Raw genomic sequence first — 25,602 nt, 5'->3', positions numbered from 1 at the left:
TCGAGGGTCTGGGATCCATCTTGCATTCTATTAATACCTATAGTAGGCTGCCTGTGTGTTTCGGTGCGCTGCATATGTAATAACGAGTCCTGCGCTCATACTGCTTCCAATTAGTTTGGAGACCCGAGCTTCATCCAGCTGCTCGTTTGTTCCGATTAGCTGGCGATGGTGCTCCCTCCACGGCCAGGCTGCCGTGTTGTAACATGTAACGCAAATGCCTGAGCATTTAAGGGGCACACTGCGGGGCTCTGCCTTGCGGGCTTGCTCGCTCCAGCACACGTCTCCACACTGCATATTGTTTCTTGCCCGACGCGTTTCTGGGGGAACCTCCCCCCCTCCTCAGGGGCTGCTTCCATCAGACGCTCGAAGGTGCATCATTTGTTTTCTTGACCTTTTGTTAGCACAAGTCTCAAGGTAGGCGTATATTGTCATCTTACGTCATACCCAGCATTGTGGGACTTGTAGTCACTATGGTGATGCACGTGTTTGTGTAAACTTTTTAGTAAAGTCGAGGGTCTGGGATCCATCTTGCATTCTATTAATACCTATAGTAGGCTGCCTGTGTGTTTCGGTGCGCTGCATATGTAATAACGAGTCCTGCGCTCATACTGCTTCCAATTAGTTTGGAGACCCGAGCTTCATCCAGCTGCTCGTTTGTTCCGATTAGCTGGCGATGGTGCTCCCTCCACGGCCAGGCTGCCGTGTTGTAACATGTAACGCAAATGCCTGAGCATTTAAGGGGCACACTGCGGGGCTCTGCCTTGCGGGCTTGCTCGCTCCAGCACACGTCTCCACACTGCATATTGTTTCTTGCCCGACGCGTTTCTGGGGGAACCTCCCCCCCTCCTCAGGGGCTGCTTCCATCAGACGCTCGAAGGTGCATCATTTGTTTTCTTGACCTTTTGTTAGCACAAGTCTCAAGGTAGGCGTATATTGTCATCTTACGTCATACCCAGCATTGTGGGACTTGTAGTCACTATGGTGATGCACGTGTTTGTGTAAACTTTTTAGTAAAGTCGAGGGTCTGGGATCCATCTTGCATTCTATTAATACCTATAGTAGGCTGCCTGTGTGTTTCGGTGCGCTGCATATGTAATAACGAGTCCTGCGCTCATACTGCTTCCAATTAGTTTGGAGACCCGAGCTTCATCCAGCTGCTCGTTTGTTCCGATTAGCTGGCGATGGTGCTCCCTCCACGGCCAGGCTGCCGTGTTGTAACATGTAACGCAAATGCCTGAGCATTTAAGGGGCACACTGCGGGGCTCTGCCTTGCGGGCTTGCTCGCTCCAGCACACGTCTCCACACTGCATATTGTTTCTTGCCCGACGCGTTTCTGGGGGAACCTCCCCCCCTCCTCAGGGGCTGCTTCCATCAGACGCTCGAAGGTGCATCATTTGTTTTCTTGACCTTTTGTTAGCACAAGTCTCAAGGTAGGCGTATATTGTCATCTTACGTCATACCCAGCATTGTGGGACTTGTAGTCACTATGGTGATGCACGTGTTTGTGTAAACTTTTTAGTAAAGTCGAGGGTCTGGGATCCATCTTGCATTCTATTAATACCTATAGTAGGCTGCCTGTGTGTTTCGGTGCGCTGCATATGTAATAACGAGTCCTGCGCTCATACTGCTTCCAATTAGTTTGGAGACCCGAGCTTCATCCAGCTGCTCGTTTGTTCCGATTAGCTGGCGATGGTGCTCCCTCCACGGCCAGGCTGCCGTGTTGTAACATGTAACGCAAATGCCTGAGCATTTAAGGGGCACACTGCGGGGCTCTGCCTTGCGGGCTTGCTCGCTCCAGCACACGTCTCCACACTGCATATTGTTTCTTGCCCGACGCGTTTCTGGGGGAACCTCCCCCCCTCCTCAGGGGCTGCTTCCATCAGACGCTCGAAGGTGCATCATTTGTTTTCTTGACCTTTTGTTAGCACAAGTCTCAAGGTAGGCGTATATTGTCATCTTACGTCATACCCAGCATTGTGGGACTTGTAGTCACTATGGTGATGCACGTGTTTGTGTAAACTTTTTAGTAAAGTCGAGGGTCTGGGATCCATCTTGCATTCTATTAATACCTATAGTAGGCTGCCTGTGTGTTTCGGTGCGCTGCATATGTAATAACGAGTCCTGCGCTCATACTGCTTCCAATTAGTTTGGAGACCCGAGCTTCATCCAGCTGCTCGTTTGTTCCGATTAGCTGGCGATGGTGCTCCCTCCACGGCCAGGCTGCCGTGTTGTAACATGTAACGCAAATGCCTGAGCATTTAAGGGGCACACTGCGGGGCTCTGCCTTGCGGGCTTGCTCGCTCCAGCACACGTCTCCACACTGCATATTGTTTCTTGCCCGACGCGTTTCTGGGGGAACCTCCCCCCCTCCTCAGGGGCTGCTTCCATCAGACGCTCGAAGGTGCATCATTTGTTTTCTTGACCTTTTGTTAGCACAAGTCTCAAGGTAGGCGTATATTGTCATCTTACGTCATACCCAGCATTGTGGGACTTGTAGTCACTATGGTGATGCACGTGTTTGTGTAAACTTTTTAGTAAAGTCGAGGGTCTGGGATCCATCTTGCATTCTATTAATACCTATAGTAGGCTGCCTGTGTGTTTCGGTGCGCTGCATATGTAATAACGAGTCCTGCGCTCATACTGCTTCCAATTAGTTTGGAGACCCGAGCTTCATCCAGCTGCTCGTTTGTTCCGATTAGCTGGCGATGGTGCTCCCTCCACGGCCAGGCTGCCGTGTTGTAACATGTAACGCAAATGCCTGAGCATTTAAGGGGCACACTGCGGGGCTCTGCCTTGCGGGCTTGCTCGCTCCAGCACACGTCTCCACACTGCATATTGTTTCTTGCCCGACGCGTTTCTGGGGGAACCTCCCCCCCTCCTCAGGGGCTGCTTCCATCAGACGCTCGAAGGTGCATCATTTGTTTTCTTGACCTTTTGTTAGCACAAGTCTCAAGGTAGGCGTATATTGTCATCTTACGTCATACCCAGCATTGTGGGACTTGTAGTCACTATGGTGATGCACGTGTTTGTGTAAACTTTTTAGTAAAGTCGAGGGTCTGGGATCCATCTTGCATTCTATTAATACCTATAGTAGGCTGCCTGTGTGTTTCGGTGCGCTGCATATGTAATAACGAGTCCTGCGCTCATACTGCTTCCAATTAGTTTGGAGACCCGAGCTTCATCCAGCTGCTCGTTTGTTCCGATTAGCTGGCGATGGTGCTCCCTCCACGGCCAGGCTGCCGTGTTGTAACATGTAACGCAAATGCCTGAGCATTTAAGGGGCACACTGCGGGGCTCTGCCTTGCGGGCTTGCTCGCTCCAGCACACGTCTCCACACTGCATATTGTTTCTTGCCCGACGCGTTTCTGGGGGAACCTCCCCCCCTCCTCAGGGGCTGCTTCCATCAGACGCTCGAAGGTGCATCATTTGTTTTCTTGACCTTTTGTTAGCACAAGTCTCAAGGTAGGCGTATATTGTCATCTTACGTCATACCCAGCATTGTGGGACTTGTAGTCACTATGGTGATGCACGTGTTTGTGTAAACTTTTTAGTAAAGTCGAGGGTCTGGGATCCATCTTGCATTCTATTAATACCTATAGTAGGCTGCCTGTGTGTTTCGGTGCGCTGCATATGTAATAACGAGTCCTGCGCTCATACTGCTTCCAATTAGTTTGGAGACCCGAGCTTCATCCAGCTGCTCGTTTGTTCCGATTAGCTGGCGATGGTGCTCCCTCCACGGCCAGGCTGCCGTGTTGTAACATGTAACGCAAATGCCTGAGCATTTAAGGGGCACACTGCGGGGCTCTGCCTTGCGGGCTTGCTCGCTCCAGCACACGTCTCCACACTGCATATTGTTTCTTGCCCGACGCGTTTCTGGGGGAACCTCCCCCCCTCCTCAGGGGCTGCTTCCATCAGACGCTCGAAGGTGCATCATTTGTTTTCTTGACCTTTTGTTAGCACAAGTCTCAAGGTAGGCGTATATTGTCATCTTACGTCATACCCAGCATTGTGGGACTTGTAGTCACTATGGTGATGCACGTGTTTGTGTAAACTTTTTAGTAAAGTCGAGGGTCTGGGATCCATCTTGCATTCTATTAATACCTATAGTAGGCTGCCTGTGTGTTTCGGTGCGCTGCATATGTAATAACGAGTCCTGCGCTCATGCGCTCATAACAAAAGGTCAAGAAAACAAATGATGCACCTTCGAGCGTCTGATGGAAGCAGCCCCTGAGGAGGGGGGGAGGTTCCCCCAGAAACGCGTCGGGCAAGAAACAATATGCAGTGTGGAGACGTGTGCTGGAGCGAGCAAGCCCGCAAGGCAGAGCCCCGCAGTGTGCCCCTTAAATGCTCAGGCATTTGCGTTACATGTTACAACACGGCAGCCTGGCCGTGGAGGGAGCACCATCGCCAGCTAATCGGAACAAACGAGCAGCTGGATGAAGCTCGGGTCTCCAAACTAATTGGAAGCAGTATGAGCGCAGGACTCGTTATTACATATGCAGCGCACCGAAACACACAGGCAGCCTACTATAGGTATTAATAGAATGCAAGATGGATCCCAGACCCTCGACTTTACTAAAAAGTTTACACAAACACGTGCATCACCATAGTGACTACAAGTCCCACAATGCTGGGTATGACGTAAGATGACAATATACGCCTACCTTGAGACTTGTGCTAACAAAAGGTCAAGAAAACAAATGATGCACCTTCGAGCGTCTGATGGAAGCAGCCCCTGAGGAGGGGGGGAGGTTCCCCCAGAAACGCGTCGGGCAAGAAACAATATGCAGTGTGGAGACGTGTGCTGGAGCGAGCAAGCCCGCAAGGCAGAGCCCCGCAGTGTGCCCCTTAAATGCTCAGGCATTTGCGTTACATGTTACAACACGGCAGCCTGGCCGTGGAGGGAGCACCATCGCCAGCTAATCGGAACAAACGAGCAGCTGGATGAAGCTCGGGTCTCCAAACTAATTGGAAGCAGTATGAGCGCAGGACTCGTTATTACATATGCAGCGCACCGAAACACACAGGCAGCCTACTATAGGTATTAATAGAATGCAAGATGGATCCCAGACCCTCGACTTTACTAAAAAGTTTACACAAACACGTGCATCACCATAGTGACTACAAGTCCCACAATGCTGGGTATGACGTAAGATGACAATATACGCCTACCTTGAGACTTGTGCTAACAAAAGGTCAAGAAAACAAATGATGCACCTTCGAGCGTCTGATGGAAGCAGCCCCTGAGGAGGGGGGGAGGTTCCCCCAGAAACGCGTCGGGCAAGAAACAATATGCAGTGTGGAGACGTGTGCTGGAGCGAGCAAGCCCGCAAGGCAGAGCCCCGCAGTGTGCCCCTTAAATGCTCAGGCATTTGCGTTACATGTTACAACACGGCAGCCTGGCCGTGGAGGGAGCACCATCGCCAGCTAATCGGAACAAACGAGCAGCTGGATGAAGCTCGGGTCTCCAAACTAATTGGAAGCAGTATGAGCGCAGGACTCGTTATTACATATGCAGCGCACCGAAACACACAGGCAGCCTACTATAGGTATTAATAGAATGCAAGATGGATCCCAGACCCTCGACTTTACTAAAAAGTTTACACAAACACGTGCATCACCATAGTGACTACAAGTCCCACAATGCTGGGTATGACGTAAGATGACAATATACGCCTACCTTGAGACTTGTGCTAACAAAAGGTCAAGAAAACAAATGATGCACCTTCGAGCGTCTGATGGAAGCAGCCCCTGAGGAGGGGGGGAGGTTCCCCCAGAAACGCGTCGGGCAAGAAACAATATGCAGTGTGGAGACGTGTGCTGGAGCGAGCAAGCCCGCAAGGCAGAGCCCCGCAGTGTGCCCCTTAAATGCTCAGGCATTTGCGTTACATGTTACAACACGGCAGCCTGGCCGTGGAGGGAGCACCATCGCCAGCTAATCGGAACAAACGAGCAGCTGGATGAAGCTCGGGTCTCCAAACTAATTGGAAGCAGTATGAGCGCAGGACTCGTTATTACATATGCAGCGCACCGAAACACACAGGCAGCCTACTATAGGTATTAATAGAATGCAAGATGGATCCCAGACCCTCGACTTTACTAAAAAGTTTACACAAACACGTGCATCACCATAGTGACTACAAGTCCCACAATGCTGGGTATGACGTAAGATGACAATATACGCCTACCTTGAGACTTGTGCTAACAAAAGGTCAAGAAAACAAATGATGCACCTTCGAGCGTCTGATGGAAGCAGCCCCTGAGGAGGGGGGGGAGGTTCCCCCAGAAACGCGTCGGGCAAGAAACAATATGCAGTGTGGAGACGTGTGCTGGAGCGAGCAAGCCCGCAAGGCAGAGCCCCGCAGTGTGCCCCTTAAATGCTCAGGCATTTGCGTTACATGTTACAACACGGCAGCCTGGCCGTGGAGGGAGCACCATCGCCAGCTAATCGGAACAAACGAGCAGCTGGATGAAGCTCGGGTCTCCAAACTAATTGGAAGCAGTATGAGCGCAGGACTCGTTATTACATATGCAGCGCACCGAAACACACAGGCAGCCTACTATAGGTATTAATAGAATGCAAGATGGATCCCAGACCCTCGACTTTACTAAAAAGTTTACACAAACACGTGCATCACCATAGTGACTACAAGTCCCACAATGCTGGGTATGACGTAAGATGACAATATACGCCTACCTTGAGACTTGTGCTAACAAAAGGTCAAGAAAACAAATGATGCACCTTCGAGCGTCTGATGGAAGCAGCCCCTGAGGAGGGGGGGAGGTTCCCCCAGAAACGCGTCGGGCAAGAAACAATATGCAGTGTGGAGACGTGTGCTGGAGCGAGCAAGCCCGCAAGGCAGAGCCCCGCAGTGTGCCCCTTAAATGCTCAGGCATTTGCGTTACATATATATATATATATATATATATATATAACAAGGAACTTCTTCCGCACACCATCCACTGGACGCAAAAGACGAATCGGACCCAAGCAGGTAATTTTGCTTAATCTTTATTTAGTGCAACCTCTGATCGCCATGACGCGTTTCGGGCCCTGGAGCCCTTGATCACATCACATATATATATATGCAAAAAAAGAAGGAGAGAACTCTGGGTAGTTCTCCAGTTTAGGTGGAAAGCAGCTCCTGTTGGAGCACTCTCAACACCAGCGACACTCTAGATCTGCTCACCTCAAATGTCTGTTTTTCTATCAAAGTCTTTAAGCATAGGATTAGCACAGTGCTATCCACGCCGAGATAGAAAAGGACAAAGTCTTTTGCCATTTCTACAGCAAAGTCTTTATGCATAGAACTAGCACAGTGCTGTCCTTGCCGAGCTGTAAAATGACAAAAGCCATTTATCGCTCCAGGCACAGTATTACAGCTTTGTATTGGTAAAATACCATTTCATGCCAACCTGAAATGAGAAAAAGGAACCCCTGACACAGTGTTTCGCTCTAATTAGAGCTCTTCAGAGAGGTATAGCTTTGGCCAGACACAAGGGAGCACCCAGTATAAGTAAAAACAAAACCCTTTCAGGCATAGAGTGACACATAAATTATGCAAAAAAGAAGGAGAGAACTCTGGGTAGTTCTCCAGTTTAGGTGGAAGGCAGCTCCTGTTAGAGCACTCTCAACACCAGCGACACTCTAGATCTGCTCACCTCAAATGTCTGTTTTTCTATCAAAGTCTTTAAGCATAGGATTAGCACAGTGCTATCCACCCCGAGATAGAAAAGGACTACGGGCTAGTTGTAGGTAATTGAAATTTACTGATTATATAATAACAAATTTTACTGATTCGGTATTTTAGAATCGGTAAATGCTATGTAGGTAAAAATTTGGTATTTTTTACCGATTCGGTAAAAATCGGTATCAGTCATTCGGTATTTACCAAATCGGTATTTGCCGATTCGGTATTTACCGAATCGTTAATTCCCATTCAATCCTATGGGCCTTTTGGCCCATAGGAATGAACGGGATTTACCTAATCGGTAAATACCGAATCGGTAAATAGCGATACAGTAAATACCGAATCGGCTATGAAAAAGAAAGTAAAACTCAGGAGTCAGCCAATCAGGTGCAACCACCCTCCTCCCAACCAGGAAGTGGCTACACCCAGGCAGCTGGAAGCAATTAGAAGCTTCTGGAGAGGCTGTGAGAGCAGAGCTGAATCCCTGAGCCACAGGAAAAGTTTTGTGTGTTTAAACTTGGAAAATGGCAAACATCAGTGAAAAGGAACTCCCAGAGAGGAAGAGAAAAATAAAATTCAGCACCATGGAGCTGCAGGTCCTCGTGGAAGAGGTGGTGAAAGAACACCAAAAATTGTTTGTAAGGCAGTCCCTGACTGTGGCTGAATCTGCCAAAAGAAAGATTGGCTGGAAATACAGTCCAAGGTGAATGCGGTAGGAGTGACTCCAAGGGACATAGATGACCTGAAAAAGAGGTGGTACGACCTGAGGAGCTTGACTAAAAAGAAAATTGCAGAGCTCCACAAAGAGGCAAACCGAACTGGAGGAGGGAAGAACCGGGCACCACCCCTGACTGAGCTGGAGGAGCTGGTGGAGTCCACCATAGAACCAGAGAGCGTCTGGACTGGGAGATGCAGACAGCTCAGCCAGAGCTGCCACTAGAAAAGGTAAGAAGCATGCACAGCAACCACCCTTCACCCCATCACCTTCCCTTTCCCCTATGTGGCAGTGTTAACCCCACTCCAGTAGAGATAGCAATATACAGCAGCAATGCATTATGGGAGATGTAGTCATGTAAAGACCTACCATGTCATACAGCACACCAAGCAACAAGTGATGCAACACATATCAGTGATAATGAAGCCGAGGCAATATGTACAGTGTATCAGTGAGAAGAATTTAATTGTATAAGCAGTGAGGCAGGAACACATAGCTAATGTACGCTTTTATGTCCACAGGCGAGACATCTCGCAGGCGTACCAGGGAGAAGGAAGGCAGTGCACCACAGAGGGACGACAGCCAGGAGGCAGGCACACGTGCAGGGAATGTCTCTGAGGACACTGGTGCAGCAACAACACAGCCACCATCCCAAGAGCTTGAAATGTCTCCACAGCTGCAGACATCCCCAGAGCATTAAGGATCCCTTCTGCTATTGTCCTCAACTGAACTGCCTGCGTCACTGCCGCAAACAACACCTGCACCTCAAAAGAGCAAGAGGCATGTCGTTGCCCCACTAGTTGAAATGGAAACATCAGCAGGTGACATGGAGGGGGGTGAGACACCAACCTTGGCTGGGGAAGGAAGCACAACCACACAGCAGTCCAGCGGAGAGGGTGCCCGCACAGGTACCAGACGTCGCAGGCCCAGACACAGCAGTGATGAACAACATGTGGAGGTCCCAGTGTCTTCCGTGGGCTGGAGGGTAGCATGGTCAAGATAAAAAAAATGCAGGGGAAGGCCATCCAGTTGGTGCAACGGCAGATGAGGCACCTGAATGCAAACATGGAAAACGTTGGGAAGGGTATCACTGCACTGGTTGATGAGAACAAAGAGATGGCATCAAGTATGAGAGAGATGGCAGCAGGGATGCGGGACATGTCACAATCCGTGCTTCTCTTGTGGACAAAACTAGATCAGGACAGATCAACAAGGAGGAAGGACAGGCAGGAAGCACAGCGACACACCAAAGCTGTTAACCGCCTGGCCACAGCAACTTCCCTTCTGTGCAGGTGAAGTGTCAACATGCAAGAGAGCTTAGCAAACAGCAGCAATGAGGTTTCCAGGGGCCTTGCAAGGGTGACGAGTGCTGTAGAGGTGCTGCTTAATGCACAGTCAGCACATACTGCTGCACTGGATGTTCCTGAGAGTGAGGAAAACACCAGTAGGAGCAGCATGACAAGCCCCCCTGTTGCTGAGACACGGAGGAGCAGCAGGCTCCATGGTGCACCAGCTTCCCACACACCCAGCGAGGACAGTCAGCCAATTACATCTGGCACCGGTAGGCGTGCCCGAAAATAACTTATGCTGCACACACTCCATGACTTTTAATGGGGAAGTGAGCTAGGGCTTCCATTAAAAATGGTTGCCATTTGTGTTGCACATTTGTGCCTTTGAGTACCTGCCAACAATTAAACTATGTTGGATACATACTCCACCTGTCTGTGTCTCATTACTTACTCAAAAATAGTTGCGTGTGATCTCTGCCCGTCTCTGTCTGCCATCTGTAGCTGATGCAACTCCTGCTGTGTTGGGGTCCGGCAGTGCATGTTCATCATCATGGTCCTGGTATTCGCACAATTGCACCTCTGTGCCCTTCTTAGTAGCAAGGTTGTGCAACATTGTGCAAGTTTATTTTATTTTATTTTTTACACTTGTATGGCGCGCAGCTACCCAAAAAGGGTTTCCCGGCGCCGACGACAATTTGTTGAGCAGTAGTATGAGATGGGCATACTCTATAGAGTTATTTCTGGAAGAGCCAAGTCTTAATGTTCTTCCTAAACCTGGCATAGTTTTTTTCTTTGCGAATGTGGGGGGGAAGTGTATTCCAGAGAGTTGGCCCTAGGACAGAGAAGGATCTGCCTCCCATTCTTGCCAATCTGAACCTGGGGACCACAAAGTTTGATGCGGTTTGAGAGCGCAAATTCCTTCCTGGTATGTAGGGAGCGGCTAGTGATTGCAGGTATTCCGGTGCCGTTCCGGATTTGATCCTGAACATGTAGCTCAGGGCTTTGAACCTGATACGGTTTTCCACCCTGAGCCAATGCAGGTCATTCAGGTGCTTCGACACACTGGCCATTCTTGGGATTCTGCACAGGAGTCTTGCCGCTGAATTTTGGACAAGTTGTAGCCTTTTGATAACTGCCTGGTTTGAGCCCAGGTAAAGAATGTTGCCGTAGTCAAGACGAGATGTTATGAGTGCATTGACTACGGTCTTTTGGGTAGCAAGGGGCAGCATCCATAGGATTTTTTTCAACCACTTCATAATGGTGAAACAAATGCCTGCCACTTTGTTGGCCTGTTGTTTCATGGATAAGGCATTGTCAATGATAACCCCTAGGTTTCTTACCTGGGTTGCAGGAGTGGGGAGGTTTCCTAACTCGGGGGCCAGTGGGAAGAGTTCCATAGATCTTTGTTTTTTCCTAAGAGGAGAATCTCAGTTTTGTCACCGTTTAGCTTCAGCTGGTTGGTAGACATCCAGCTGAAGATTTTTTGGAGCCCCTGTCTGAGGAGGGATGGAGCCAGAGGGTTAGAGTCAGACAATGAAAAGATGATCTGAGAATCATCAGCGTAGGTCATGAGGGTGAGTCCTACACTGTCGGCCAAGTCAGCTAAGGGTCTGAGGTAAAGGTTAAAAAACAGTGGGCTTAGAATGGAGCCCTGAGGTACTCCATGAGGAGCACTGAACGTATCAGAACAGGCAAGGGAGGATGTGATCTGGAACGTCCTGTGTGTCAGGAAGGACTCAATCCATTTTATTGCATCACCACGAATACCGTTTCTCCCAAGTGTGGCCAGGAGTTTGTTATGTGAGATGGTGTCAAAAGCCGCACTCAAATCTAGTAAAATGAGTGCGACTGTTTGACCCTCATCGAGGAGTTTCCTGACGTTTTCAGTTACTCCCAGCAGGGCGGTTTCGGTGGAAAATCCCGCTTTAAAACCCAACTGTGAAGGGTGAAGAAGGGCATTTTCCTCGGTGAAGAAAGTGAGGGCAGAATGAATGTGTCTTTACAAGAGTTTGGAAAAGACTGGAAGCAGAGATATGGGTCGGTAATTTGCTAATATTTCGGGGTTGGCTGAAGGTTTTTTTAAAAGTGGATTGACCATGGCGTGTTTCCAGAGTGAAGGAACTGTGGAAAGTTGAAGGGAGGAGTTTAAAGTGTCGGCTATAATGGTCAGGGATGGGATATCAATCAGTTTCAGGACACTAACGGGTAGTGGATCCCGAGGGGAACCCGATTTGATGGTCTTGAGGGAGGACTTAAGAGAGTCCACGGTTATGGGAGGCCAGTAATCTAAGATGTTTGTTTCGTCCAAACTTGAGGGGATGTCCTCTTGTGAGCCATTCTCAGAGGTGTTTGAATTAATGTCAAGGATGATCCTGTCAATTTTTTCGGTGAAGAAAGAGGCGAGGTCTTGGCATTGTTTTTTGTTTAGGGGGGGGGGGTCGGTGCGGTCGTTTGTGCACCTGCAAGGTCTTTGACCGTGTTAAAGAGTGTTCTTGCCTTATTTGGGGCTGTGTTTATAGTATTTGCTACATAAAGGGCTCGGGCCTTAATGCACGCAGAGTGATAAACATTTCTGGCTTTGTGATATATCGATTTTTTTTCTTGTGAATAGTCCTTCCGCCACTGTCTTTCGAGGGCTTTGCATTTAGATTTTTAAATTTTTAAAAGCTCACTAAACCAAGGGGCTGGGGGACGGTGAACATTCCTTTTTGCCTGCGATGGAGGAACACATCCATCTGCTTCATTAATCAGCCATGAATGTGTTGCGTCTGCAATACTTTCCATATCCAAGGCTGGGGTAGGGGGTTTATTGGCCAGAGTTTGGTTTAATTTTCCAGCATCAAGTAGCTTCCAATTTCTCATAGAGGTGGCAGGCCAGGCCATATTGGTTTGATGGAGTGCTGATAGTGTTAGGCAGAAGTGAATGAGATAATGGTCTGACCAGCAAATGGGACTGGTTTTAAGCCATTTTAATTTGGGAATATTAGAAAAGATGGGATCAAGCAGGTGTCCTGCCTTATGAGTAGGTCCTGAATTGAGTAAATTTACATTGAGCGCTGCAAGGTCATCCAGTAGGTTACTGCATGCCAAATTTGTGGATCATCAAAGTGTAGTTGCAATGATCTTACAGCAGATGAGTGGTGAGTACTACCGTGCGCCTCCGCTTTTGTGGAGGCAGCGGAACCTGCTTTTTAGGAGCCCAAAGGTACGCTCAACATAGTTCCTAGTGGATTTGTGTGCCACGTTGTATCGTCTCTGGCTTGGCGTTGATGGGTTCAGGTAGGGTGTCAGGATAAACGAGCGGGCGGCATATGCGCTATCACCTATTGGAACATAATAGGGCCATTGATCACATGCACAACATATCCTTCTCCGAATTCCCCCGCTGTCAGGCGTGTGTAGATCCTACTGTTATGAAAGATGTAGGAGTCGTGGGTGCTTCCCGGGAATTTGGCCACAATGTCTGTGATGATGTTGTTGGCATCACAGATTACCTGCACATTGATGGTGTGTGTTGACTTCATGTTGCGGTAAATGTACTCTGTGGCAGCAGGTGGGCAGATTGGGATGTGGGTGCCGTCAATACAGCCGATGACGTGTGGGAAGTGTGCCAGTTGGTAAAAGAGAGTCTTTGTCTTTAGCAGTTCCGCATGTGTGTCAGGGAAGCTGATATAATGATGCATTCTCTGCATCATGGCCTCTAGGAACTTGCGGAAGAAATGGGACAGGCAGCTCTGGGACACCCCACCTACCGCAGCAATCACCTCCTGGTAACTCCCAGAAGCAAGCAGGTGTAGGCTGCAGAGCACCTGTACATGAGGTGGGATGGCGTGCGCCCTTGGTGTTGGGTGCTCCAGGAGTGGGTGCAGGTCCCTGATCAAGTCCAGGATGGTTTGGGGGTCTAGCCTGTACCTTTGCAAGATCTCTGTCTCTGTGAGTTGGAAGAACGTTATCCGCTGTCTATAGACTTGCTCCTCCCGTCTCCAGACCCTCTCTCCTGCTGCCTGTAGCCGTAGCCGCCTTGCTATCACGTAGAATGCCGCCATTCTGGTCACACTGTTGCATTTTGGGACCTTTTTTATAGCCTGCACCTGGTTACCACCTGCTTTCAATCCATGGTAATTACCGACTCTTAAATACCGAATTTCATGAAATTCGGTATTTTAGAAATTACCTACATCTCAATAGTAATTTTTTAGCATTTCTTATTTACCGATTCTGAAAATACCGATTCTGAAAATACCGATTCGGTAAATTCCGATTCGGAAAATACCGATTCGGTAAATTCCGATTCGGTATCTTCCGATTCGGTAAATTACCGATTCGTATTTACCGAATCGGTCTTTTATGGGTTCCTACATCTCAATAGCCCAATACCGGTCGGTAACGGCTGAAATTCGGTATTTTCGGCCGTTTTCCGACCGGTATTAGGCTACCTACATCTGGTCCAAAGTCTTTTGCCATTTCTACAGCAAAGTCTTTAAGCATAGAACTAGCACAGTGCTATATATATATGAGACGTAAAAACAAACAGGTAGTAGTGTTCCCCAACAGGGAAATGTCCGCACCTTCATTAGATAATCAAAATTTGTAAATTTGTCAATATAAAGAGGCGTGGAAATACACAAATTGAGCTCAAAGTATCAGACCCGGGTGCTTAATTACCCTAAACACCTACTACCTATAGGTGTTAGTAGCACACCTAGATGTACCACAAATGCAACCAGAAAGGACTAGGGTTTTTCTACAGCACACCAATTATCATGCATTTAGTCATTTACAAGTATATCTAATCTGTGGGTATGAATAACCCCAATTACTCTACTCATAGACAATATCAACACTACTAATCCAGGAATTGGAATCCAAAACAGTCAATCTTCTTGTTTCTCAATAGCCTTTATTTCAAAATGTCAATTAATTCATATAAAACTCCCAGCACACGCCTTGCCGACACGTGTTTCGTCTTTTTCAAAGACTATTTCAAGGCTGGAATGTCAAGACATACACCAATAAAAAGAATATGTACATATAAACATATTAACAGGACAACAAATAGTACCATATACATATTGTGTTAATAAACAATAATTTGGGTACATACACACATAAACATCATTTAGATAAACCACATAACAACCCATAACACAATGTCACATACTAGTACATTAGATTCCCTAAATATTGATATATACAATTTAAAATGAGAAAAAAACGTAAAAAAACACCTTAAAAAACACAGCAGATGTGAAAGTCCAGAGAAGAGCCCAGTTAAATTTCTCGAGTTTCGAGGAACGGTACACAAATTATTAACTGAGTGATTGAGGAGATGGAAATAGGATACGAATATACACTCAAACGGGCCAAAAGAAAAAAAAAGGCCCAGAAGTAGTGCGGGTACCAGAAAAAACAGATAACCTACCATAAACGTAGGTATCAGAAATGTTAGGACCATGAAGAGACCAAGCCTGGTCACGCTTGTACTGAAAATGTTCGAAATCACCAACTTGTTACTAACAATCTCACAGGTGAGTTCTAAAAAATATATATGAGATTATAGTGATGAAGTCATAGATAAAATCAAACAATGCCAGATAATGTTTCTTTGGCATATAACCACAACACAAGTTTCATGGCCTCCTAGTTCCAATATCCTAATAGATAGTCCATTTAAAGTTCAGTCTCATCAACTGGTAAAACACACTGAAAAAAAACAGGTTGCAGGGAAGTTATAGTTAAGCTCAAATTTCACATGCACAAGTGACAAAACCATAGAAATTCAGCAGTTATAGTAACATTAGCTAACTATAACTTACACACCTCCAATGCACTGCTTATGACCTCACATATTACATGACTCATGACATGGTCAGTGACATCACTGATGACATCTCAAATGACATCATCCAGTGTAAGGGTGTCCTAAACTTTTATGAGACTTAAAGATAGATAATAAGCTACGGAATACGTTCAATTACTATTCTTACTGTATTAATGAGTGATACTATTTCTAACATGTTATCTGAGTAGCTGTGTGACTAGATCAGTGTGAGTGGGCATCTGAGTGGCTGTATGCCTGTCTGAGTGGGTTTATGAGTGGCTGTATGGATCTGTCAGTTGGTGTGTGAGTGGCTGTATAGGTCTGTCAGTGGGTATGTTAGTGGCTGTTTGGGTTTGTGAGTGGTTTTCTGGGTGTGTGAGTGGGTGTGTGTGAGTTGTTGTATAGGTGTGTGAGTGGTTATATGGGCGTATGAGTGGGTATGTGAATGGTTGTATGGGTGGGTGAGAGGTTGTATGGGTGTGTGAGTAGGTGTCTGAGTAGCTGTGTTGGTATTTGAGTGGGTATGTGAATAGTTGTATGGGTGTGTGAGTGGATATGTGAATGGTGCTATGGGTGTGTGGGTTGGTCTGTGAGGGGTTCTATGTGTGCGTGAGTGGCTATGCAGGTGTGTGTTTGAGTGGTAGTATTGGTGTGTAAGTGGGTGTGAGCGGTTGGATGGGTATGTGAGTGGTTTTGTGGTTGTGTTTGTATGTGAGTGAGTATGTCAGTCGTTGTTTGGGTCTGTAAGTGGGTGTGTGGGTGGTTGGATGGATGGGTGGGTGTGTGAGTGGATCTGTGAATAGGTGTGTGAGTGGGTGCGAGTGGGTGTGTGAGTGGTTATGTGGTGTTTGAGTGGGTGGTTTTTTTTTTTTTTTGCAGAGTTTTATATAGCGCGAACTAGAACCGAACCGAATCAGTTATCAGAGCGCTTTACATAGCACCAGTTACGTTACACGAGGACACACTTTCATTTTTTTTTTTTTTTTTTTTTTAGGCAGGGGGAGATTAAGTGATTTGCCCAGAATCACAGGGGTTTTTTGGCGTCGTTACCGAGACTCGAACCGAGTTCCCCAGGTCCGAGGTCGAGCGCCTTAGCCGTTAGGCCAACCCCTCTCCCCTGTTTAAGTGGCTCATCAGTGATGTCATTTGAAATAACGTCACTGAAGTTACTGACCATGCCATGAGTGATGTAAAATGTGAGGGCATAAGCAGTGCCTTGCAGGAACATAGGTTATAGTTAGCTCAGGTAACCATAACTGCTGAATTTCTATTGTTTTGTGCATATGAAAATAGAGCCTAACTTTAACATCCCTGTAACCTTTGATTTTCATTGAATATCTAAGGTTTTTTAATGTTATTTCCTAACTTTAACCTTTGAGTGTGTGTGTGGCTGTATAGGTCAGCGAGTGGGCGTGTTGAGTGGCTATATGGATCTGTGAGTGGGTGTGTGAGTATCCGCCTTCACTCTCTGGGTCTCCTGCTGCACGCCCGCATTTTCTGGACTACAGCCTCCAGCATCACCAGCGCGAGGACGCACTTCAAAAACGGGACGCCAGCCCGCAGCGCCTGGTAGCCGTCTTCACTGTCTGGGTCTCCTGTTGCACGGCCACATTTTCTGGACTACAGCATCCAGCATCACCAGCGCGAGGACGCGCTTCAAAAATGGGACGCAGGCCCATGGCGTGGGACGCGCCTGGGCAAAGCCTAGGCCAAGGGCAGGCCCATCCATGCCCCTCGGAACCCGAAGGAGACTGGGCTGGATCATTACTCTAACGCGTCAAATGGGACCCAGTACATAAGGTAGCCTTTACCTCCTTGTATTTGACATTTCATATTATACTGATAGTCTGCCACTATGGTGAGAAAGAAGGCTTCGGTGAAGAAAACGGGGGTTGGACAAGTGGCCACACTTGATGCATTTTTATCACGCGCAGCCATCGTTCTCTCCCACGAAATTGAACTTACAGAGAGGCGCCTATCCATGGAAGCATGTTTTCTTACCAATAGGTCACCTTTAAGCACCACCCCTACAAATTTTCTCCCCAACCCATTACTCCGAGATGCCTTATCAGACGATCTTCTAGTGTGCCAACAGGAGCCCTCACCCACCATCCAAATCTCTCCAATTGGTAATAGGAGTAATGATGACCTACTACGTCACCCTGACTCTGAAATTTACCATCCCACAAAGCGAAGCAAAGGCGCCGGGTTGCCAAACCGAAACCACTTAAAAACACTTGAGTAATTAAACCACGGGCGACCCGTCCTAAGACTGTCACCCTAAAGTCCCCCGCAACATCGCAACCCTTGATTGCGAATGCTCTTCCTTGTGAACTAGCCCTTAACAAAGCCTTTTGGGATGAAGTCACTAAATTGATCTCCACCCTTCTTGAGCCCATTATGCTGAAATTAATTAAAATTGAAGAGAGACTAGTTGGTTTAGAGGCCCACAAAAATCAGCTCCTCCACTAAATGCTATACATTCTGCTGACACACCATCGGCCATCTCGAAGCAGACTAACTCCATTGTGCCTACTGCCATGAATGTAAATACTATATCCCACCTGGGCTCTAAACCCAACAGCTTTCTGCACGAGCGGATCTGAGCCATTTATCCTGTGCTCAAGCTAAAGGCCATTCAGAGGCTCATTTTACATCCCCTTTAGCCAGAAGGAATAAGGATTATCAAGCACCACGTGGCCCGGGCGATTTAAACTCGAGTTCCTGATCTGCAGGTATTCAAGGATCACATGTGACATTGGAGCCAAAACATTCACATCAAGTCCTCCATCTCCCACCGGCCTCCTCACCACTTCTGTTGGTCCTGGCTAATGTTCCTCCTCTGCAGGCCCAACAGCACAAAACTATCTCCCAGCTAATGGACAAGTGCCTACATTGGCTGTCAACTCATCTCTCGGACTGTGGTACAGGGAGCTATCAGTTAGCAAACCAGATTATTATGGCAAGAAGAGTGGGGTGGGTTGGTAACTCCACTAAGACTATTGCAGGAGACTGCGTGGTGATACATTTTAATAACCCATTCTGTAGCTCTTTACTTCTTGACAATTTTCACAGATCATTTTCTGGTCTCCTTCTTGGTCTGGAGTTCTTCTACAAGCAGGGTCCCCCACTAGACCTCATTAAGAGGGGGCGAGGGCCAATTACCCATATACCACGCCTCCCGACTTATGTGACTACCACCCCGGGGATCGGGTTACGCAATATATTTGCTCCCCTCTCTGGCCTGGAAGCATGTGATTGACCATCAAAAAACACTTCCTCTTCAGTTATGACAAAAGTCAATTCTGCTCCTCGACCCCAGGTGCCCTTAACGCTTCCACATTACCTGCCATCCGTGGTCAACAAGAAGATTAGTATGGCTTCATGGAATGTGGCAGGGATCGCAGCTAAGGTTGGAAACTTGGAGTGGCAGAGTTATTGGTCAAAGATGGATAAAATCTGCCTCCAAGAGACATGGATGAAGGACCCGGTATTCTTTGCAGGATACCGTACATTCCATACCCCTGCTATTCCCTCAGTGTCAGGCAGGGCCAAAGGGGGCCTATTAACCTTAGTTTCTAACACTTTACCCCTTCAAGTAAAACAGGTAGGTGCCCAGAATAATCACTTTCAAATCCTCAAAATGGAGCACAAAAAGGCTGACCATTGGCTTTTAATTAATTTTTATGACTACGAATTTCAGGGTAATATGAAAAGTGTGCAGAGGATTTAAATAAAGAGCTAGCCTCACTCGACACACGTTTGCACAAGGGCTCATTTTGTTTAATCTGGATGGGGGACTTCAATACACATTTGTGTAAACATATGGAGGCAAGAGTGTGCGGGTTGAATGACCCCCAGGGTAACCACCTCCTTCATTTCATCCATAGTGAATACGGCGAGACACTCAATGGCTTACTTTTCACGAGGTCCCTGAGCGTAAATAATACCTCGAAGACTGGCCGGGTATAGAAAACATTCAGGAGGAACAACAGTGAGACAACAATAGATTTTGTATTAGTTTCCACAGCAGTCCAAGACAGAGTCACTCAGCCAACCTGTTTACTTCATATAGTGACCACGCAATTCTATATACTTACATGAGCATTTCCCAGAAAATGGAAAGATCCACAGGTAGTGGGTGATATCGCACTAGCCAGGAAAAATGGATACCAGCTAAAGTGGGCACAGGTCCTGAAGCAGAACTTGGGCCCCGCATTATCAGCCCAAGTAAGGGATAATATTTTATACTGTCTGGGTGTGCATCTGGGTGAGGAGCTGTCTCCTCCTTCTCTAGTCATTCAATATATAACCCTCCTATCGGAATTTAAAGGTGCACTGACGTGACATGAGCCAGCATCTGATCTACAACAGAGCCGCTGGTTTGATACACTGTGCTCCTTAGCAAAGAGACGTCTCATTACTGCCCTAAAATCCCAGCCTAGAGTTGTGGCCATGGTTAAAACACTAAGATATGAGTATAAACAAGCCAGAAACAAATGCGTACAAGATATAAGGGAGAAAGCTTGGGAGTATCTTGAAGAAGCCACCATTTCTGAAAATAGTAGGGAGTTGTGGAATGTCATAAATGCCCCTTATTTTAAAGGCATAAAAAACCTGTGTCTGAACACGCACGTAGAGGAAGAGGCATGGATAGAGCGCTTTAAAGGCATCTTTGGGCAAAAAATTTGCCACCGAGCCACCCCTAGCTGCTTCATTGTCCCTTCCCCAGAGACCACTGACATTCACGATACATAAAGTAAGATTAGGGCTAGAAGCTTGCACACCGGCAAAGGCCCCGGGACCCAACGGGATCCCTATCGATCTGTTCCAGGACAACTTTGATATCTGGGTCTCCCTACTAACAAATGTCTTCAATAGCATAGTGGTAGAGGGCCCCTCTATCCTGGAAGCACAGCGTCATAGTCCCGATTTTCAAAAAGGGTGATAGTAGCAGCCCAAAAAAAATATCGCCCAATCTCCCTTCATGATACAAGAGCCAAATTAATGGGTCGGCTGCTACTAGCCAGGCTGGAGGATTGGGCACTGGAACAGAATATTTTAATGGAGACACAATATAGGTTCCAGAAGGAGAAGGGGGCGGTGGACCAATGTCTCAACCTTTCGCTCTGCATAGAGAAATATACAAAGGCCAAAGGTGGTAAGCTATACATGGCCTTTATGGATTTGTCAGCCGCTTTCGACTGCGTATCGCATCAGAAGCTATGGCCAATTATGGAGGAAATGGGTATAGACCCCCAGGGCCCCTGTTTTATACGCCAGATGTACATAAAATGCTACCGCCTGCGTGAGGTATGGCGTTAATGGGGAGTGCACACGTCAGTTCAAAATCGAGAAGAGGGTCAGGCAGGGCTGTGTCCTTGCCCCATTTTTGTTTTCCATCTATACTAATGGGGAGGAGGCAGCCCTGTCTGGCTCAACCCCAGACGTGCCTATATTTGACAACCTCCCACTGCCTCATTACAGCTTATGCCTCATTTATGGCCTCCCTAGACCTCCAAGGCAATGAGACCAAAGCCTTTGTCATCATAGCTGGAGCTGCCAGAGGCAAAAAATCTCCCCATTTCCATCTGGCTTCAACGAAAATTGAAGTGGTTGATTCTTTTGCATACCTGGGAATCCTGTTCGACAGCAAACAATCTTGGTGGAAATTGGTGGCAGCAAGAGTCCTTGGTATGGAAAAAAGCCTTCAATCAATAAAAAGGTTTCCCCAAGAAGCTAGGAGTGAGCCCCGTGCGTACAATTAAAAACATATACCAAGCTAAAACAAAGGAGGATGTAACCTACAGGGCTGGTGTTTGGGGGATGGCCCAGATTGAACAATTGCAAAAAACGGAAGACATCTTTTTCAAGTCTAGGGTCTCATTACCATCCTCAGCCTTCAACTTTATTTTACATCTGGAATTAGGACTCCCCTACCTGTCTGACTCTATTAGAATGGCGCCGATCCTGCTGTGGCACTCCATCTGGCGAAGGTAAACGGTCAACTTGACCCAACGATTAATCGGGGATTTTTTGAGACTGGATGGGTGCAGCAGGATCAGATGGTTCTGATATTTGGAAGCAGAACTTTTTGCTATCGGGCAGGTAGATCTTTATAGAGAAAATAATTGAGCTGTTCATACAGAGGGCTAGCTTTGCGTGTAAGGAAAAGAACGATAGACAAAATCATTTAGAGCCTATGCCCTCATTCCGTCTAGCATAGGGGAAGCTTATTCTTACCTTTCACGTTTTACACTAGCCCACCATAGATTTATTTTGTTACGCTTTCACATGAACTTCATCTCACTGCTGCTTGGGTTTCCAGAGAGGAAGTTCAAGCACGCTGATTCAAGTCTTTGCCCCTGTGACAATGCCTCTTCTCAGACAGATTTACATTTGGTACTTTTCTGCACAATTTATCAAAGAGAAAGAGAAGTGTTTATTCTCCCTATTTTAAGATGCCATAATTTTATTCAATGCAGGGTGGCTTTGTACTTTTTAAAATCCCTACCTAACCGGTATGTATGTTTTTCAGTCGCATAATTCTTGTGGGCATGCACAAGGAAAAGAAAGTTGCTGGGTTCGTTATCTTAATGATTTATAAGGGGGACCTCATTTTAAGAATGATTTTATCAGTTTGATATGATGAAATTCTGCTTTATGATACATTTGTAAACAGATCGAATTAAGATTTTAAAGAAAGAAAGAAAAGAGTGGCTATATGGATCTGTGAGTGGGTGTGTGAGTGGCAGTATGAATCTGTGACTGAGAGTGTGTGTAGTTTTGCGGTATGTGAGGGGGTTGTGCGTGGCTTTATGTGTCTGTGAGTGGGTATGTGAGTGGCTGTAAGGGTCTGTGAGTGGGTGTGTGAGTATTTGTATGGGTCTATGGTCACCTAGCTATGCAGGACACGTAGGCAGGAGTGTGGGATGAAATGGATTTATTGGGTATACAAAGATCAGTATGCCCGGGAGCGCCAAAAACAATCCACATAAGAAGGGGGAACAACAAAACTGGAATACTGTAAATTATACACAGTGGGAGCATTGCCTAGCTCCTTTACAAGGCAGTTTGAGTACATTTTTGAAAAAGTACAATTATTTTACCGACTTTAATCAGTCCAATCCCGCTTCATTTTATTTTAAAATGACAGAAAAATCCATGTCCAAGGTTAGACTTACCGATACTAATTATTGTATTCGAAATCCTTCCTAGACCAGCTAGCTGTTGGAGGCTATGAGTTGTGGAAGGAAACAATAGACCTTAAATCAATTTGGGGTTCTAAAAGTTGGCATGTGCAAGGCACTGAGGCTTTGCACCGTGCATGTCTCATCCCAAATCATATGTTATTTTTTAACTCTACCATTTCTCAAACAACATGCTTTGGATTGGCTTCTTCTAAAAAATTGAATACTCCTTCCATCCCTGATTTAGAAAAATATTCAGGTTGGGGTAATTTTACAAAATTTTGCATTAGGGAATTGCAAACTCTGTTGCAAAACTCGTCCTTTAACATATCCAGTTTGGATCCTAATGGTTGGCTGTTGTGGCACAGAGGTGCTGATTCGTGTCAACATCGTTTTCTGGGTTTAGCTGATGGCTTCAAACAAATCAGGGCCGATCCCCGTTTTGAGAATGACCATTCTGTCACCACTTATTCAATAGCCAAATTATGTCAGAATTGGCTCCAACATTCTACCTTGGCATCAGTTAAACTGCATCTATCTAAACTGACTGGTGATGTTGATTTGAATATTTTTATAAAACGCCCGGCTAGTGGTAGATCAAAAAGATGGATATATGCGGTTTATAATGAAATCTGGAAAACATCACAGATTGAGGCGGCTACCCGCCTTAAGGCTATTGATCAAGCTAACTTGGAGAAAGTGCTTGCAGTTGTAGATAATAGCATTAACACGCTTTCTTCCCGCATTTACACATTGGATAATATTGTATCGTCTGTTGTGGATATTGTGCAAAATGAAGTGTCTGTGTTATACCATGGTCAAAATCAATTGCGTTCCATTATGCAGTTTGCATGGACCCTGCAGACACTTAAGGCCGGAAAAGTGCCTTGGAATTACATGAATGTCTCCTCTCTCTTTGCCCCTTTTAATTTGACTGACAAGCAGCGTTTGCTTTCAAAGAGAGATGCATCTTTTTCCATGTTACACATTGAAAAGTTGGAGTCTTTACCATTCTCTGAGGCAGAGGACATGGCTGCGACGTGGCTTATCCACGGTTTAATTAAGTTACCGTTTGCTTTATTTAAATTTACAAATTGTATGAAATATTTTGCCATTGGTAGATACGAACCGCTGGGTAGTTCATACCTCCATGATGCCTGGTCGCTCCCTTTTACGTACAGATGCCTTAGAGAAGGGAGGGAAGTTTATCTCAAAGGTGAAGAGTGCACAGAAACGCCTGATCACTCATTAATGTGTAGACATATCCAATTGCACGGTTCTTGCAACCAAGAACAGCCTAATTTAGCCTGTGTTTTGAAAGGTACTCCCGTTCCCGCAATCGTCCCCACTTTCACATTACTGGTGCTACAGCGCGGCTCCAGAAATCATTTCTAATTAACACTTACCATTACCCTGAAACCTTAAAACACACAAATCATGCATCAGTGGGGCCCATAACACTGCGCATTTACCCTGATCACTTATACTCGGCTTCAAGGCTCTGGTGAATCGCAATGGAGAAACGCTGTAACATTTAAGTGGAGCGTCTAAACCTATTTAACTATTCATTATTTACACCTGCAGATTTAAAACATTTACCATGGTTTTATTCAGACTTTAATTATTCAGACACACCACCATAGTGGCGATGGATCTACTAGAATGAAAATTAGGCGTAGGAAGAATCAAAGACCAGCTTTTACTTCTTCATTTATCTAATTTTTATTCAGAACAAAACTTTATCATGTCTGACATTTTATGCATTAGTAAATCTTTATTCAGTAAAACTTAAACTTTATTTCCAAATTATCATTTTATTTAGAGCTCAAGGAAAAAATCGCTTTATTTAGAAAACAGTTAAAGTTTAGCAAAGAACAGATAGTTCCAATTTCATTCTCTCCTAACATCCCTAACTAACGCCCTCATCTTATCCTTCAGTCCTGCAAAGCAAACAAGTAAAAAAAAATTAAAGTTCTTACATCCAGGAATCGGTCAGCAATCGGGCAGCATCTCCAATAGAAATTGAAAAGGTGACCCCCAATTAGACAAAACCAGGGGTTTTTACACCCTAAATCCCTAACTAAGGGGCTCATTAGGATCGCGGTTTTCCCGCATCCTCCGGGCCGGCGGAAGCTACCGCCGGCCCGGAGGATGCGGGAAAACCGCCGGGGAGGCACAAAAGACCCACCGCCAAATTAGGATGGCGGTGGGTCTCAAAATCGATCCGCAGCTTTCCCGCCGCGGTCGCCTTCCGACCGCGGCGGAAAAGCTCTAAAATGGCTGGCGGTGTCTATCAGACACCGCCAGCCATATTAGGATGGCGGAAAACTGATGCCTTTCCGCGGCGGCTTCTCTGCCGTGGAAAGGCATACGGAGATTTCTTTGGGGGCCCGTTGTGGGCCCCCAGGGTGACGGGGGCGTGGGGGGTGCACATGGGGGGTACCTATGGTACCCCCCTGCATTTGCGTGCACGGAGCGGCAGGCACCGCGCGGTGCCTGCCGCTTTGTGCATGCAAATGCGAAGCATGCATATTTAACCTTGCGGCGGGTGCTGCTTCAAGCAGCATCCGCCGCAATGTTAAATATTGAGGATGTGACCGCCAGGCTGGCGGTCAAATCCTAATTGCACTGGAGGGACCGCCGCTGCCCCTGCGGACGGTCCCTCCTCCTCTAGGGTGGCGGATGGACGTAAGTCCGTCCGCCATCCTAATGAGCCCCTTAATCTATCTAAAATGTAGCTAACACCACTTATTTGGGCTGTGATTGGACAAAATCGGGGCGGGTGAACATCTCTTCACCATTACAGCATCATTTTCACAACGTGTCAGCAAGAAATAATGTTTAAATCAGTCCATGGCCTAGGCGCTTCCTTGCATTTGAAACATGCATAAACTCT

The sequence above is a fragment of the Lissotriton helveticus genome, chromosome 7 (genome assembly GCF_964261635.1).
Source record: "Lissotriton helveticus chromosome 7, aLisHel1.1, whole genome shotgun sequence".
Classification (NCBI taxonomy): Eukaryota; Metazoa; Chordata; class Amphibia; order Caudata; family Salamandridae; genus Lissotriton; species Lissotriton helveticus.
Note: the sequence above shows the minus strand (reverse complement) of the source record.